Raw genomic sequence first — 6,760 nt, 5'->3', positions numbered from 1 at the left:
CCCAGAAGTGGATTTCTGCACTATATGCACTTAGTTACTTATTTTCTGTAAACCTAATTTACTAGTCTAGTATAAAAACTACTTTTAGAGATTCATTTAGCACCTTATGACATTTTACACTTCATATTGTATTTTCTACGGCATGAATCTCTAAACCCCAGAGGTGGGGGTGAGGAGCTCTGCTGTGTTTCAATGGATTAATGGAATTACTACTGTTTTCTATTCAATCACGCCTGATTCTATTCTAAGATACTCACTCGTACTTCAATAAGGAGAATATGATGATCCGTGACACTCATCATTATCCTCAACCCTATTAACGCGTGCCTAACAACCACTCCCGTTCTATCCGAGCTCAAGGTAGTCATTGGGCGACAGCTTGAGTGCGTATCTCTTGGGTTTCTAATCCACGGACCGAGTCCGGAGGTTAGAACCTTGATGGTATAGGCTAGAACCAATTGGCAGCATTCCTGGGATCCAGAAAGTCTAAACCTTGTCTGTGGTATTCCGAGTAGGATCTGAGAAGGGATGACTATGACGAGCTTCAAACCTGCAAATGTTGCGCGTAGTGACAGTGTGCAAAAGGACAAGGGTCCTATTCTGACGCTAGTGGGAACCGACAGATGATTAGCCGTGCGGTCACTCTACATGGTATTTTTCATCCGAGACGAGCAATCCGACAGTTGATTAGCGGTGCAGAGATCGTACCTGGTATTTTTCATCGGAGAGGATCATACAGCTTGCCATTGAAGGAAGCCATGTGTGTTTGGAGAAGAAGACAATAGAAAAGCAAAGATTCAGATGACAGAGCATCTCCGAAACCTCAGCCTGTTTCTCATCACTGAATCACAAGTACTATTTATTTCATGTTATTTATTTTTCATAAATACAATCATTCTTATCATTAATCTCCTGACTAAGATTTACAAAATAACCATAGCTTGCTTCAAGCTGATAATCTCTGTGGGATCGACCCTTACTCACGTAAGGTATTACTTGGACGACCCAATGCACTTGCTGGTTAGTTGTGCGGAGTTGTGAAAAGTGTAATCACAATTTCGTGCACCAGTGCACGAAACTGGCTCAGCACGTTTCGCACAGATAGACCAGCAAGTATACCGTGTCATCCAAGTAATACCTCAGGTGAGTGAGGGTCGATCCTATGGAGATTGTTGGTTTGAGCAAGCAGTGGTTACCTTGCAAATCTTAGTTAGGCAGATAGAAATTATAGTTTGTTACAAAAAAAATATAAAATAGATAAATAAATAAACGTTACTGGATAGGTGTTAAATCAGTGGTATGAGACCAATTGAGGTTTCGAAGATGCTTTGTCTTTCCGGATTAACTTTTCTTACTGTCTACTTCAATAACTTTCAAATTCCTTCAATGGTAGCCGTAAGTGATTAACTCATATCCTCTCATCAAGTTAACCTCCTCCACTACAACAATCCACCATGTGCAAAGTGACTAATGTCCTCTCATGAAGCCACCTCTAGGTTTCTCACTGTAGCAGAAGATGAAGCTCTAAGCAATCCACTCCCCTTCATGATCCTATTCAAGGTGCCATAGACAAGGCAGATCTTCCGGATCAGGGAACGCTACTTCTTAGACTCTAGCCTTAGTGCCACAGAGACCTCATTTACCCACGGTCAACGAGATTTTATGTCACGTATCCAAAGTTGCCCAGGTACACTATTGGAATCCGCAATGCAATCTCTAGCTTTGATTCAATGCTATCTGGGTCAGGACTCGCACAGAACCCATGTAGAACAAGGGTGATTGTCACGGGTCACCCTCAATTCATGAGATGATGAACGAGAATGCATAAGAGAATAGCATCAGATATATTGAACTAGAACAGTAATATTATTAATCCATGAAACTCAATAGAGCTCCTAACCTTAACCTTAGGAGGTTAGTGACTCATACTGTACATAATAGTGTTTGAAAATAAAATGGGGGAGGAAGAAGATCAAAAGTTCTTAAACAAGGGTGATCTCCTCTTATATATACTAATCTGTTAACTAAGAATTACAGAAATGATATAAACTAGTCTTGAAGTACGAAAATCGATTTTTAGGGCCCACTTGGTAAGTGTTTGAGCTGAGCCAAGGATGTCTCCACGTGCTAGTACTCCTTAGGGGCATTAAATGTTGGCTTGGGACTCCGTTTTGGGCATTGGAAGCCAGCTGTTCCCCTGTGGTCGCTGGACGCTAGGAATGGGGTTGGTGGCTGGCGTTGAACACCAGTTTTAGGCCTTCATTTCCAAAAAAAAAGTATAGACTATTATATTCTTCTGGAAAACTCTGGATGTTAGCTTTCAATAGCCATTGAGAGCGCGCCATTTGGACTTCTGTAGCTCCAAAAAAGCTCCTTTGAATGCACAGAGGTGAAATCCTGATAGCATCTGCAGTCCTTTCTTTGTCTCTGAATCAGAATTTTGCTCAAGCTCCTCAATTTCAGCCAGAAAATACCTGAAATTACCATAAAACACACAAGCCAATGGAGTGCCTAATTTCTTCTATGTCATGCCCATGCCTTTGTTGTTCTCCCCTCATAACTCTTTGTTCTTCCCTCATGGCTCTTTGATCTTCTCTTATGTCATAGAGGACAGCGGAGTGCTCTTGATGTCACATCCTTAGTTGATCCATGCTGGAGCTTAATTCTCCTAGAGAAGTGTGCAATTGGTCCTAATAGCCTTGAGGAGGAAAATGCATCCTTTGAGGCATCTCAGGAATTTCTTGTTGAGGCAGCTCCACATGCTCTTGTTGTGGTCCATGTGCTGGCTCTCTAATCTGCTCCATCCTTTTTTTAGTGATGAGCTTGTCCTCCTCAATAGGAATGTCTCCTTCTATGACAATTCCAACTAAATTGCATAGATGACAGATAAGGTAGGGAAAGGCCAACCTTGCTAAGGGGGAAGGCTTTTCAGCTTTCTTGTACAACTCTTGAGGTATTACCTCATGTACCTCCACCTCACTTCCAATCATGATGCAATGAATCATGATGGCTCTGTCAATGGTCACTTCTGATCGATTGCTAGTAGGGATGATAAAGTGTTGGATAAATTCCAACCATCCTCCAGCTACGGGCTTGAGGTCAAGCCTTCTCAGTTGGATAGGCTTGCCTTGAGCATCCCTCTTCCACTAAGCTCCTTCCACACAAATGTCTGAAAGGACGTGGTGCAGCCTCTGGTCAAAATTGACTCTCCTAGTGTAAGGATGTGGGTCTCCTTGTATTAGTGGCAAATGGAGCCCCAACCTTACACTCTCCGGGCTGAAATCCAAGAGACGCTCTTGGACCATGGTATGCCAATTTTTGGGACTTGGGTTCACAATTGTATCATGGTTTTTTGTGAACCATGCATAGATATAGAACTCTTGTACCATCAAGAACCCAGAAGTTAGGACTTCCCAACCTCTCCTCCGGATTTCTTTTTGGATCTCTAGGTACTTATTCTTTTTTAGCCTAAAGGGGACTTCAGGAATCTCTCTTTTCTTTGCCACTACTTCATAGAAGTGGTCTTAATGAGCTTTGGTGATGAATCTCTCCATCTCCCAAGATTCAGAGGTGGAAGCAACTGCTTTCCCTTTCCTCTTTCTAAAGGATTCTCTGACTTTAGGTGCCATAAGTGTGAATGGAAAGAAAAAAGCAAGGCTTTCTCCAACACCAAACTTAAAAGCTTTGCTCGTCCTCGAGCAAAATAAGAATACAAGGGAAGAAAAGGGGTAGAAGAAGAAGAGAATAAAGAAGATGGAGGGAGAGAGTGATTTTGGCCAAGTGGGGCTTTAGTGTATGAATGGTGTGTGTATGAAGGGTAGGAAGAAGGGGTATTTATAGGGGTGGGATTGGGTAGGGTTCGATCATGGGAAGGGTAAAATGGGAGGGAAAGTTTGAATTTGAAATGGGTGGGGGTTGGTAGGAGTTATGATTGTTTTGGTAAGTGATATGGATGTGATTGGGTTAGGGTTTATAGGAAAGAGTGTGTGGGAAAGAGTGAAAGTAAGAGAGAGTAGAAGGCAGGGTAGTGGAGATTCTGTGGGACCCACTGATCCTGAGAGGCTAGAGAATTCGAGTTCCCTACACCCATGTGGGCGTTGAACGCCCAGCTCTTGTTCTAGCTAGCGTTTAATGCGAGTTGTGTGCTCCTCTTGGGCATTGAACGCCATTAGGGTGCTCCTTCTTGGCGTTCAATGCCAGGTCTCTGCCCCTGGCTGGCATTCAATGCCAGCAATGTGCTCCCTGGCTGGCGTTCAATGCTAGCAATGCTGCTCCTCATGGGCGTTGAACGCCCACTCTGGCCTCCCTAGCTGGCGTTGAAGGACCTACTCCAGGGTGTTCTATTTTTGGTTCTGACTGTTTCTGTTTCTGTTCTTACTACTACACATGATCACAAACTTAAAAAAATATGAAAAATAAACCGATATAACTAAAATAAACTTAACGAAAAACAAAAATAACTTTAATTATGGTTAGGTTGCTGTTGCACGAATCTCCCACACTTCGTACAGCTGTACCAGCAAGTGCACTGGGTCGTCCAAGTAATACCTGAGCAATTCAAGGTCAATCCCACAAGGATTGTGGTTTGAAGCAAGCTATGGTTATCTTGCAGGTCTTAGTCAGGCGAATCAGAAAGTTGTGTTTTTATGAAAAGGGGAAACTATTCATAATTTGTGTTTGTAAATTGGAATGAAGTCAGTTGGATTGATTTAAGGACAATAAATAATAGGAATATAGTTGATGATTGGAGTTGCTTTGTCTTTCTGAATTAACTCTGGTATTACTGTCTCCTTTGCTTGTGAGTGATCTCTTTTATGGCAGGCTGTATGTGATCAACACCATTGCCCGTGGTCAATAATCTCATCTGCTTCAGATCAAACGCCATTACCCGTGGTCATCTAATGTGACGGAGGTTGAAGCTGTAGCAGTTCATTCTCTTTGCGATCCTACTCAAAATGCCACAGACATGATCGAATCTTCCGGATCAGAGAATGATGCTTATTTGGATTCTAGCCTCTACCACAGAGACCCTAATCTCCCAGGAAATATACTGAATTGGTGTCTCGAGAAGTCCCCAACGAAGTCGTGGATTAGCCTTCTGAGAGATGTATAATCAAACTGGCGGTTCGTGCTTTCCAGCCATGTATTCACACGAACACAAGTAGACATAGGTATTTGTCAGGCACGCGGTCCTAGTATGATGAACAAATCTGATTCTCACTGATCATCTTATTCACCATGTTGAAGAACGAGTATACATCTTACAGTTAAATCAAACACGGATCGAAGAAGAAACAGTAATACTTTTATTAATTCATAGGACTCAGCAGGGCTCATCCTCTCAACCTAGGAGGTTTAGAAACTCATACTGAAAAGAAATACAATGGAAAATGTGTAAAGTCTGTAAAAAGCTAATTAATGGTTCGAATAACATAAATCTAATCCCTTAAATACTAAACAAATGACTAGTAAGGGTAAAACAGTCTTTTTAGTGCTACAATCCACTTCTGGGGCCCACTTGGTGAGTGTTTGGGCTGAGCTTTGATGAGATCCACGTGCTGTGAGGTCTCTAGGGCGTGAAACACTGGCTAGGGGGTCCTCTCTGGGCGTTTGGACGCTGGTCTCTGCTCTTTAGGTGCTGGACGCCTGGAAGGGGGCAGGAGGCTGGCGTTGGACGCCAGTTTTGGGCCGTCAAATCTGAAGCAAAGTGTAGACTATTATACATTGCTGGAAAAATTAATAAAAACTATATGAAAATGATGTCAAAAAGCGTATAAAATATCCGCTCATCACAACACCAAACTTAAACTGTTGCTTGTCCCCAAGCAACTAAAGACAAAGTAGGATAAAAAAAAATTAAGATACAATAAATTTCAGAGTTTTAAATGAAGCTCAGTTACAATTAGATGAGCGGGACTTAGTAGCTTTTTACTTCTGAATAGTTTTGGCATCTCACTATCCATTGAAACTTAGAAGTGTTGGTCTCTTTAGGAATTTAGAATCCATATGATATTATTGACTCTCCTAGTTCAATTCTTTTTTATTCTTGTACATAGCTTTTAGAGTCTTGGGCGTGACCCTAAGCACTTTGTTTTCCAGTATTACCACCAGATACATAAATGCCACAGACACTTTAACTGGGTGAACCCTTTCAGATTGTGATTCAGCTTTGCTAGAATCCCCAGATAGAGGTGTCCAGAGTTCTTATGCACACTCTTTTTGCTTTGGATCATGACTTTAACCGCTCAGTCTCAAGCTTTGCACTTAACACCTTCATGCCACAAGCACATGGTTAGGGACAGCTTGTTTGAGTCGCTTAGGCCAGGATTTCATTACTTGTAGGCCCTCCTAACCATTGATACTCAAAGCCTTGGGTCTTTTTACCCTTGCCTTTTGGTTTAAAGGTTATTGGCTTTTTCAATCTACCCTCCTTTTCCTGCATTTTTGGACAGTAATGGATTTTTCTACTTTTTATATCATTTTTTTTCGTTATTTTTTTTCCCATCCATATATATGTTTTTTCTTTTGCAACATGCTTTTTCTCTCTGTTTTTTTTTTTTTTTGCTACTTTTTCTTGCTTTAAGAATCAATTTTTAGATTTTTTAGATTACCAATAATACTTTTCCTTTTTCCTTATTCTTTCAAGAGCCAACATTCTAAAATTTCAACTTCAAATATGCACTGTTCATTTAAACATTCAGAAAACAAAAGCAATGCCACCATATCAACATAATTAAACTATTCTTATTTTAAACTTGAA

This window comes from Arachis hypogaea, chromosome 14 (assembly GCF_003086295.3).
Source record: "Arachis hypogaea cultivar Tifrunner chromosome 14, arahy.Tifrunner.gnm2.J5K5, whole genome shotgun sequence".
Classification (NCBI taxonomy): domain Eukaryota; kingdom Viridiplantae; phylum Streptophyta; class Magnoliopsida; order Fabales; family Fabaceae; genus Arachis; species Arachis hypogaea.
This window is presented reverse-complemented; position numbering follows the sequence as displayed.